The sequence below is a fragment of the Balaenoptera physalus genome (assembly GCF_965194825.1).
Source record: "Balaenoptera physalus genome assembly, chromosome: 2".
Taxonomy (NCBI): Eukaryota; Metazoa; Chordata; class Mammalia; order Artiodactyla; family Balaenopteridae; genus Balaenoptera; species Balaenoptera physalus.
The window spans coordinates 143356522-143367999 of NC_138883.1; the positions used below are offsets into that span (position 1 = coordinate 143356522).

At 40.7% G+C, this 11478-nt stretch overlaps 1 pseudogene across 1 annotated transcript; it reads right to left on the reverse strand.

Moving 5' to 3' along the window:
- Nucleotides 1-7016: 7016 nt before the first annotated feature.
- On the reverse strand, nucleotides 7017-9711 carry LOC309654588 (large ribosomal subunit protein uL23 pseudogene; annotated as a pseudogene). Its single transcript has one exon. The product of its transcript is annotated as a large ribosomal subunit protein uL23 pseudogene (transcript).
- Between the last annotated feature and the right edge of the window lie 1767 nt (nucleotides 9712-11478).

Sequence of the window (11478 nt, forward strand, 5' to 3'; positions counted from 1 at the left end):
CAGTCAAGCAATGGAAAAATAGGCAAAAGCTTTGAAGAGACATTTCCCAAAAGATGAAACATTTATGGTCAATAAATATATGAATACATGTTCAACCTCATTAATCATCAAGAAGTACAAATTGAGACCACAATGAGATTCTATTCAATATCTATTTGAGAGGTGAACATTAAGAAATCTGACAAAACCAAGTGCTGAAGAGGATTTGGATCAATAAGATCTTGTATACAATGTTGTTGAAACTATAAATTGGTAAAAACCACTTTGGTTAGCAGTTTGGAATTATCTTGTAAAGCTGAAATTTCACTTAGTCTTTGACCCAACAAGTCTACTCCTGTATAAATATGCAAGAGAAATTCTTGCACTTGTGCACCAGTGGGTTTTATACGAATATTCTTAGTAGCTCTTTTGCAATAGCAAAAACCTGCAACAATCCAAATGCTCATGATCAGGAAACTGGTTGTATTAGTTTGAAGTCCCCAAAAGCAGAGACTGGGACAAGGACTTGGGTGCAAGTTGTTCATTTGGGAAGTGATCTCAGGCAGCAGGGGTGAATAAGAGGGAGAGATTGAGGCAAAGTAGCAGGAAACGCCAACATAAGGAGTGTGATTCCATGGAGACCTCTGAGAAATATACAAAATGCCTCCCAGGGACTTCCCTGGTGGTCCAGTGGCTAAGACTCTGTGCTCCTAATGCAGCGGGCCCGGGTTTGATCCCTGGTCAGGGAACCAGGTCCCACATGCTGCAACTAAGAGTTCACATGCCGCAACTAAGAATTCACATGCCACAACTAAAGATCCCATGTGCTGCAACTGAAGATGCTGCGTGCCACAACTAAAAGCCCTCATGCAACAACTAAGAGCCCGCATGTCGCAACTAAGATCCCACACACAGCAACAAAGATCCCGTGTGCTGCAACTAAGACCCAGCACAGTCAAATAAATAAATAAATAAATAAATATTTTTAAAAATCCCGTATAAAAAAAAAATGCCTCCCAGAATTGTCCATCTGAAGAAAGGGAGCTTGGGGCATTTATCCCTTGGCTTACATCCCCCATTGGTTGAGGGTTAATGCTCTTTACTTTCAGTCTGTGTTTGGGAGAGGGCTGAGAAGGCTCTTGTGGCTTTTGAGAAGGCCTTAAAGCAGAAATTGGAGAGGCCCACAGCCTAGCACTTGAGGTGCGCATTGTCAGTAAATGGGAGGCCCCCACAAAACTGGCTACCGCATATTTGGCTAAAACCAGTTGTGGGCCAAAGGGAAGAACACAGGGTACCAAGAGCCTTTGCTGCCAGCAACAAAGTAATATTAGCATATTTACACATTGAAATAGTCGACAGCAGCAACCATAAATAAACTCAGCTCCAGGCAACAAACCTGAGATGGATCTTAGCAATAAAACATGAAAAGTGAAAAAGAAGTCCCAGGACACACCACTATGTATAAAATATCAATAGATGAAGAACAAGGATTTACTGTATAGCACAGGGAACTATATTCAATATCTTGTAATAACCTATAATGGAAAAGAATCTGAAGCTATACACCTGAAACTAACACAATATTGTAAATCAACTGTAGTTAAATTTTAAAAAAAAGGTCCCAGGTTATTATGTAGGGAATGATACTACTTTAATAAACAAAACAACTAAAATTAATAATATATGTTTTGGAAATATGTATGCACGTTCACACACACACAAATATATACTTATGTATGTATGTAAATACATAGACACATACAAAATTTTAAAAAATTTATTTATCTTTGGCTGTGTTGGATCTTCGTCGCTGCACGCGGGCTTTCTCTAGTTGCGGTGAGCAGGGGCTACTCTTTGTTGCGGTGTGCAGGCTTCTCATTGTGGTGGCTTCTCTTGTTGCAGAGCACGGGCTCTAGGTGCACGGGCTTCAGCAGTTGCGGCAAGTGGGCTCAGTAGTTGTGGCGCATGGGCTTAGTTGCTCCGCAGCATGTGGGATCTTCCCTGACTAGGGATCGATCCCGTGTCCCCTGTATTGGCAGGTGGATTCTTAACCACTGCGCCACCAGGGAAGTCCCTCCACTCTTTTTTATATTCTATTCCCATGTAGGTCATTATAGAGTATTGAGTTCCCTGTGCTATACAGTAGGTTCTTATTAGTTATATATTTTATATATAGTGTTGTATATATGTCAATCCCAATCTCCCATTTTATCCCTCCCGCCTCCCCCCCTTTACCCCTTGGTAACCATAAGTTTGTTTTCTACATCTATGACTCTATTTCTCTTTTGTAAATAGGTTCATTTGTACCATTTTTTTAGAATCCACACACAAGCGATATCATATGATATTTGTCTTTCTCTGTCTGACTTATGTCACTCAGTATGACAATCTCTAGGTCCATCCATGTCACTGCAAATGGCATTATTTCATTCTTTTTAATGACTGAGTAATATTCCATTGTTTATATGTACCACATCTTCCTTATCCATTCCTCTGTCGATAGACATTTAGGTTGCTTCCATGTCCTGGCTATTGTAAATAGCGCTGCAATGAATATTAGGGTACATGTATCTTTTTGAATTATGGTTTTCTCCAGATATATGCCCAGGAGTGGGATTGCTGGATCATACAGTAGCTCTATTTTTAGTTTTTTAAGGAACCTACATACTGTTCTCCATAGTGGCTGTACCAATTTACATTCCCACCAACAGTGTAGGAGGGTTCCCTAAAGAAGCAAGACTTTTTAACTTTAAATTTTTATAAAGCTAGGACAATTTTTAAGAATAATTTTTTTGGAATTCCCTGGTGGTCCAGTGGTTAAAGCTCCGCAGCTATCACTGCTGAGGGCGTGGCTCTGATCCCTGGTTGGGGAACTAAGGTCCTGCAAGCCGCATGGTGCAGCCAAAAAAAAAAATTATTATTTTTAATAAAATGTTTTTTGTTTTTTTTATTTTTTTAATTTTTTTAAATTTTATTTTTTAAAATTTTTGGCTGTGTTGGGTCTTTGTTGCTGTGTGCGGGCTTTCTCTGGTTGCGGCGGGCTTTCTCTGGTTGTGGCGAGTGGGGGCTTCTCTTCGTTGTGGTGCATGGGCTTCTCATTGCAGTGGCTTCTCTTGTTGCGGAGCACGGGCTCTAGGTGCGTGGGCTTCAGTAGTTGTGGCACACGGGCTCAGTAGTTGTGGCTCACGGGCTCTAGAGCGCAGGCTCAGTAGTTGTGGCGCACGGGCTTAGTTGCTCCACGGCATGTGGGATCTTCCCAGAACAGGGCTCGAACCCTTGTCCCGTGCATTGGCAGGTGGATTCTTAACCACTGTGCCACCAGGGAAGCCCTAAAATGTTTATTTTTTACATAAAAATATTTTTAAGAGCAAGAAAATGATAAACACAAGATTAAGCAATGGGGTGGTGATCATTCTGTAATGTATAAAAATATCAAATCACTGTGTTGAACACCAGGAACTAACATAGTGCTGTAGGTCAGTTATACTTCAAAAAACCCCCAAAGAAACAAGCAAACAAACTAAGAAAAAGAGATCAGATTTATGGTTGCCAGAGGCAAGGGTATGGGGAGGGAGATGGGGAGGGGAAGGGGAATTGCACGAAGGTGGTCAAAAGGTACAAACTTCCAGTTATAAGTACTCGGGATGTAATGTACAACATGAGTAATATAATGAACACTGCTGTATGTTATATATGAAAGTTGTTAAGAGAGTAATCCAAAGAATTTTCATCACAAGGAAAACAATTTTTTTCTCTTTCTTTTATTATGTATCTATAAGAGATGATAGATGTTCACTAATCTTATTGTGGTAATCACTTCATAATGTATGAAATTCAAATCATTATGCTGTACGCCTAAACTTACACAGTGCTCTATATCAGTTATATCTCAATAAAACTGAAAGAAAAAAAGATTAAGCACTGGATGGGGGGATATATGTAAGTTGTCAATTCTAGTTTTTAGGTTGAATAAGTAACAAAAAATGGTCACACATGAACAAAAGAATATAGGGTCCCTGACCCATGGAACATATTTAACTCCATCATGTACACCTGAGCCCCAAGAAATAGAATTATATGGTATGATAAGTACATTTAGAGGTACCTATACAGTAAGATGTACTGATAACACAAAGGTGGGAACTGGAAGATACTTCCTCACACCAGGGAAGGTCAGGGAAGCTTGACCAAAAAGGTGGCAGTTAATGGGCTTAAAAGAATAAGAAGATTGCCAACCTTGGGAGGAGGTGGGGCAGTCCTGGAGAACGTTCCAAACGGAAAGGGCAGTATGGACAATGGTACAGAAATGAGAGACAGGGCAGCATTCAATAGACTACAGACAATTAGGGTTGACAGAAAAGGAGAATGAAAGAGGTACATGCAAGTGATGGATCCAGAAGATAAGGTCCATGATAAGGAGGTTAGGCCTTATTCCACATGGTAAGCAAACAAGAGCATTGGAGGGTACTTTTTATTTATTATTTAAACAATCTTTTTAAAAATAAATTTATTTATTTATTTTTGGCTGCATTGGGTCTCTGTTGCTGTGTGCTAGCTTTCTCTAGTTGTGGCGAGCAGGGGCTACTCTTCATTGCGGTGCGTGGGCTTCTCATTGTGGTGGCTTCTCTTGTTGGGGAGCACGGGCTCTAGGCGCACGGGCTTCAGTAGTTGTGGCTAGTGGGATCTAGAGTGCAGGCTCAGTATAAACAATTTTTTAACATTAACATTCTTTAATTTAATTTAATTTATTTATTTTATTTTTGGCTGTGTCGGGTCTTAGTTGCAGAGTGCAGGCTTCTCTCTCTAGTTGTGGAGCTCAGGCTTCTCTCTAGTTGTGGCGCACAGGCTCCAGAGTGCGTGGGCTCTACAGGTGAGGTGCGTGGGCCTGGGGTTAGTTGCCCCACAGCATGTGGGATCTTAGTTCCCCGACCAGGGATCGAACCTGTGTCCCCTGCCTTGGAAGGCGATTCTTAACCACTGGACCACTAGGGAAGTTCCTGGAGGGTACTTTTTAAAGCAGGGTACTGACAAGATTTGTTTCAGAAAGATCCTCACAGCAGAGTGGAGGACTGGTTGGAGTGTGCTGCAGGCGGGAAGATCAGTTAGGATAGTCTGATCTTAGGTCAGGTGAGAGATATCAAAGTCCTGATTTACTCAGGAGCTCTGCTGTGTGTAGGCATGTATGGGCTTTTTTTAAGAGGTAGAATGGGCAGAATTTTAGTTCCATTCTCTCCTGTGTTTTTCTTTATAGCACCTATCACCCTTGACTTATATTTACTTATCTGTTGTCTCTTTCCCCCCACCAGGATGTAAACTCCAGGAGAGCGAGGATGTTAATTTTGTTCCTTCCTCAATCCCCAGGGCCTAACAGTTCCTGGCACATAATAGGTACTAAACAATTACTTGTTGAAGGCATGAAGTTTAGCTGGGAAGGAGACACGGCTGGGTAATAGCCAATAGGGGAAGAATTTTTAATGCTACACTCTGATTTAGCTCTGTATCTCCTATTAATCTCTTCCAGAGCTCAGACTCTAGCTCAGTATTTGACCAAACAATAAATCATTCCCGCGTCTGGCTCTCATCCTTGTCTCAGCCTGAGTTAAATCTTTCCTGCCCCCTCTACCCATCCTACCCATTCTCTAACTACCTCCACTTTTTATCCCTACAAACCCTGATTTTCCAGGTTCCCTTAAGGTCCTCGGCCATATGTTTAGATGGTTCTCACATTGCTATATGGTCACATACCTGCTAGATAATCTGCTTCCAGATCCACTCCTCTCCGTCCTTCTCTAGAGGCTGACCTTGAAGGGCAGCGTCATCTGGGGTCACTTGCCCTTAGGCTTCCTCTTGGGTTCAGCCAGTGGGAGGTACCACAGGAAGAGAGAGAGAGAGAGGGAGCACTGTATTCGTCAAAGTTCCTATTGGCCCTCCCTCTCCTTCATCTGTTGCTCTAACTGAGCACTGGTTCCATCTCTTTGCCCCTTCAGGCCTATGGTTGATAATGGCTTCTCAGCATTAGCCCTGGGGTATTTCATTATCGCTTGCTGGTTTCCCTCAACCCTGCCAGCATCTTTATACACTGTCCCTTCATTAACTTTCTTCAGTTACACACATCGAGCAGGCCATCTGTTTTCTCCTGACCTTGGCTGACACAAAAGTAAAAATGGAGAATTTTATCTTTTTAAAAGAAATTGATATGATTCACAAAGTTCACCCTTTTATTTTTTTATATTTTTTTGGCCACACGGGGATCCGACCAGGGATTGAACTCAGGCCCTGGCAGTGAAAGCGCAGAGTCCTATAACAATTGGACCACCAGGGAATTCCCAAAAGTTCACCCTTTTTTTTTTTTTTTTAATTAATTTATTTATTTTATTTATTTATTTTTGGCTGTGTTGGCTCTTCCTTGCTGCGTGCGTGCTTTCTCCAGTTGCGGCGAGCGGGGGCTACTCTTCTTTGCGGTGTGTGGGCTTCTCATTGCGGTGGCTTCTCTTGTTGCGGAGCATGGGCTCTAGGCATGCGGGCATCCGTAGTTGCGCGGCTCGCGGGCTCTAGAGTGCAGGCTCAGTAGCTGTGGCGCACGGGCATCGTTACTCCACAGCATGTGAGAACCTCCCAGACCAGGGCTTGAACCCTTGTCCCCTGCATTGGGAGGCAGATTCTTAACCACTGTGCCACCAGGGAAGCCCCACCCTTTAAATGTATATAATTCAGTGGTTCTCAGTATAGTTGAGCAAATTATATCTTTTTTCATTTAATATGTAATCAAATGTTTTCTGTTACATACTCAGTGGTAAGTTATACAATGTTGCATGCCATAAGTTACTTATTCAAATGTTTCAAACTTTCACTATCACAAATAAGGTTGTAGTAAATATTAGGCATGTGGCCATTCTCTTTTGGGTAGAACTAACTTTCTTTCTTTCTCTTCTTTCTTTTCTTTCTTTCTTTCTTTCTTTCTTTCTTTCTTTCTTTCTTTCTTTCTTTCTTTCTTTCTTTCTTTCTTTCTTTTCTTTCTTCCTTTCTTTCTCTCTCTCTCTTTCTCTTTCTTTCTTTCTTTCTTTCTTTCTTTCTTTCTCTCTCTCTCTTTTTTTTTTTAGTGAAAACTTTTATATTGAGAATTAGCCAGCTGGACTCAGTTTAGGTGATCCCAATTTTGTTGGCAACATGCAAAGCATCATAGTCAGGAGCCAGGTGAACATATGCCTTCTTTTTTCCATCAGGCCTGGTCAAGTTGTTGACCTTGGCCACGTCAATGTCATAGAGCTTCTTCATAGCCTGTTTAATTTGATGCTTATTGGCCTTGCCATCCACAATGAACACAAGTGTGTTGTCTTCTGTCTTCTTCATGGCCGACTTGGTGGTGAGGGGGAACTTGATGATGGCATAGCGATCAAGCTTCTTTATCCTAGGGGTGCTCTTTGCAGGATATTTGGGCTGCCTCCTGAGCCTCAGTGCTTTGGGCTGTGGCAAGGTGGGTGACAGCCGAATCTTTTTTTCTTTCTTCTGGCCGTGGACACATTCAACTCTGCTTTCTTGGTCTTCAAAGCCTTCACTTTGTCTTCAGCTTTGGGAGGGGCAGGGGCTTCCTTGTTTGCCTTCGGTCTCATCTTTGTGAAAAGGAGAGAGGACTTTTTCTTAAGGAAAAGTTTCTAGGAGTGGTACTGATGAGTCAAAAGAGAGTCACATCTCTATTAAGGCTCTTTGGAAGTTCTGTCAAATTGCTTTTTAAGAGGATTATACCAATTCCCATTGCCACAGCTTTCTCTGAATGGACCAACTGCATCATCTCATTAGCACTGGAAAGTACATAAGGTGTATATATATGTATATATATATATACATATATATATGTATATATATACATATATATATATATATACATATACTGTTAATGTAGTAGGTGGTATTACCATGGGGATTTCTGTGATAGCCATGCCAATCCTAAGATATTTAAAGCCATTTTTTAGCTAAGTGGGAATGGAGGGACAGTGATTTTGAGGGGATGGAGTAGAGAGAAGGTAAAGGGATTTGCTCCTTAACATTCCTCCTTCTCCATCCTGCCTCTTCATCCTGTTTACATACCAGTTTCTTCCTTTTCAGTGAGCTGTGCTTCTTCAGGGCCTAGTATAGTGCCTGGCACTGTCCTGAATATCAATAAACATTTATAAAGTGGATACATAATGGAAGAAGAATGTTAAGATATATGCACCCAGAGTTGGTTATACTAGTATATGAGCATTAACCGGTTTTGTTTTAATGAACTCTCTGGAATCAACACTTTCCATTCCCTCCAAATAAACATATTGACTAATGCCCATGCCTGCTGAATGCTTTGGATTAGTGAGTCCATCTCTGGAATATCTACATACTTCTTCCTACCAGTTTTGTTAGATGCCTAATAAGAATCTGCTGTGTTTGATCCCAAAATTGCTTATGACAGCTGTTTGCCAGAGTATAATTAATTTAATTAAAATTACATAAACTGATGACACATAAGCATGAAAAAGAAAGAGTTGTTTCTATGAAATGTCAGTTGAATGCTTTGGAAATATTAGAGACCAGTTGAAAATTACTGTCAAACCAGACGTGAGTGAGAGAATTAAGAAGGATTTTTTTTTTTTTTAAGAGGGAGCCTCTAGTTATATTGCTTTGCAAGAAGCTCTAAGTCCTCAGTCAACTTTATTTTTTTAGTTTTTAATTTTTGGCCATGCTGCGGGGCATGCGGGATCTTAGTTCCTGGACCAGGGATCAAACCTGTGGCCCCTGCAGTGGAAGCGCGGAGTCTTAACCATTGGACCGCCAGGGAAGTCCTCCTCAGTCAACTTTAAAAAAACGAATTGGAAAGCATAGAAAATATATCATGGATATGAATTATGTAAGAAAAACAACTCAAGAATTCTAATCGCCACTGTTGCTCACATAAAAGGTTTGACCTCACATCAAAAGATTCGCAAGTGGGTGTTCCTTATAGGTTTGAAATGAAAATGAAATATTAAGGTTTGTATTTGTCACTTTTTATAATTCACTGCTTTAATATACTTTTTCAATTAACTGACCAACTACTGGGCTAGGTCCAATTTGTTTGGGCAGGGATAAATCCTTATTCCCCATTCTTTTTTTTTTTTTTTTTCCCCATAGGAGGTCAGGTAGGAGAATTTGTCCTGGTTCTTCCAGGTGACCTACCTAATTGGTGAATTTGGATCTGCCTGCCCTTATACGAGGGCAATCTTCTCTAATCATATGTGGTTAAAGTTGCTAGACCTCTGCAAGTTGTAGGTTGGAGTTTTGGGGGAGATTATTTTAATTCAAAGAATAGTAAAAAGCCTATTGGTCATCAACCAGAACATTCTTCAGTTCAGCTTTATTGGTAATAAAGTTGATATTTTCAGCTTTTCACTGGTTCCAAACTTCTAAGTAAGGGATAAAATTTACTGTCCCTATAGTGCTCCAACAGCGTTGGATCAGATGGCTTCTATGTATTGTCAAAATCCAGACATATTATTTTCCCTTTTATTTTAGTCCATGATTCTGTTCATTCAAATAAATAGTTGTCTCTGGTAGTCTGCAGGCAGTAGTCTAATCTTGTTTGAAGTTCAGTCTATATCTCAAGCTAGACAAAGGAGAAAACATTTATGTCCCCTGAGAAATATTGATATCAGGAAATATTTACTGAGAAGGGAAGAGAAACTCAAACATGGCTCCTGCCAATCCTTCTATTCTCTCCCCCACCACATCCTGAGAGAGTCTTGCCTGTCCTGAGGCTTTCTGGGACATGTAAACATGGCAAACTTAAGGTCACTGCCTGTATTGATATTTAAATGAGAACTGCAAACATAGGGAATAATAGTCTAGCCTTTTTTCAATGTCCTTTAAGGCATTTTGGAGCCCTATAATGGGTCATAAGATCAATGACCACTATTTAAAAAGAAATAAAACTAATAAAGTTGAAAGTATCAGAATGCATTGTATAAAATGGTAATATTTCATGAAATGTTTTGTTTCAGAGTTGTGTGTGTCTGTGTGCACATGTGTATATATTCTGGGTTGAGATGTGGAATATATTTCTTATGGAGGTTCACAGTCAGAAAAGAGTGCAAAGAATATTATTCAGCCATAAAAAAGCAGGAAATCATGCCATTTTTGAAAACATGGATGGATCTTCAGGACATTATGCTAAGTGAAATAAATCAGAGAAAGACAAATACTGTGTGATTTCACTTATATATGGAATCTAAGAAAAAGCTGACCTCATAGAAAGTTGTAAAAAAAAAAAAAGTTTTTGCAAAGCATTGGTTTAAAATGCACATTTCTTCTTCCTTTCATTTTCACTCTTTGCTAATTTGCTCTCTGAAACTGCTGCCTTGTGAATAAAAATTGTAGTAATGAATAACCAGAGAAGCAAGAGCCAGTTCTCACTCTGTGAACAGCTGGAATGCAAAAACTGTTGCCCCTACCTCTTCACTCTGAGTCAATCAGATGCCCAGATAGCATTAGGGTAGAAGGGCTAAAACCTAGAATTTCATTAAGGAAGAGGATACAGGAACATTTATTTTAAAATTTATCACCTGCACAGTTCAAGCTCCAGGGTTCTCCCAGCTGTCAAATTACAAAGGGTTCAGCTTGGCATTCAGGACTATTGCCCTACTTGTCCAGACTGATTCATCTAAATTTCTTCCACATGAATCTGTGCTCCAACCAAACTGACCTCTTGGTGTTTGCTGAACTTCTCATTCTGTATCATTGTACTATTCCTTCTGCATAGGGCAGCCTCCTCAACTAGCCCGTCTCTGCTTGCCAAAGTCCCATCCATCCTTCAAATATCCATTTCCAATTTCCTTTCCTGATTCCTAATATCTTTCTTCTGAATTCCATAAATATCTTTAAAAAAATACCTTTCATAAAAATACACTTTAAAATATCATTTTTCCTGATTTCAAGATAAATATTAATGTACTACTGTAAAAATAAGAAAATAAGTCAGAAGAAAATAAAAATACCATTTAAAAATCTATGTGTGATATTATTTTATATTACACAGCTCAAAAGTACTATTGCCTCCATTTTACCGAAGAGGAAAGGGATGATCAGAGAGATGAGGTGATTGGTCCAGGACAGCACAGAGAGTTGGTAACAGAGGCTGGACTTGAAGCCAAGTCTCCTGATTCCCTCTGTGATGCTCTTTGATGGACACCATGCAGCCTCTAGGCACGGGAGGGGACTTTGGAAATAGCTAGGCCTGGGACTTCCCTGGTGGCGCAGTGGTTAAGAATCCACCTGCCAATGCAGGGGACACGGGCTCAAGCCCTGGTCCGGGAAGATCCCACATGCTGCGGAGCAACTAAGCCCATGCACCACAACTACTGAGCCTGTGTGCCGCAACTACTGAAGCCCACGTGCCTAGAGCCCGTGCTCCACAACAAGAGAAGCCACTGCAATGAGGAGCCCGCACACCGCAAAGAAGAGTAGCCCCTGCTCGCCACAACTAGAGAAAGCCCG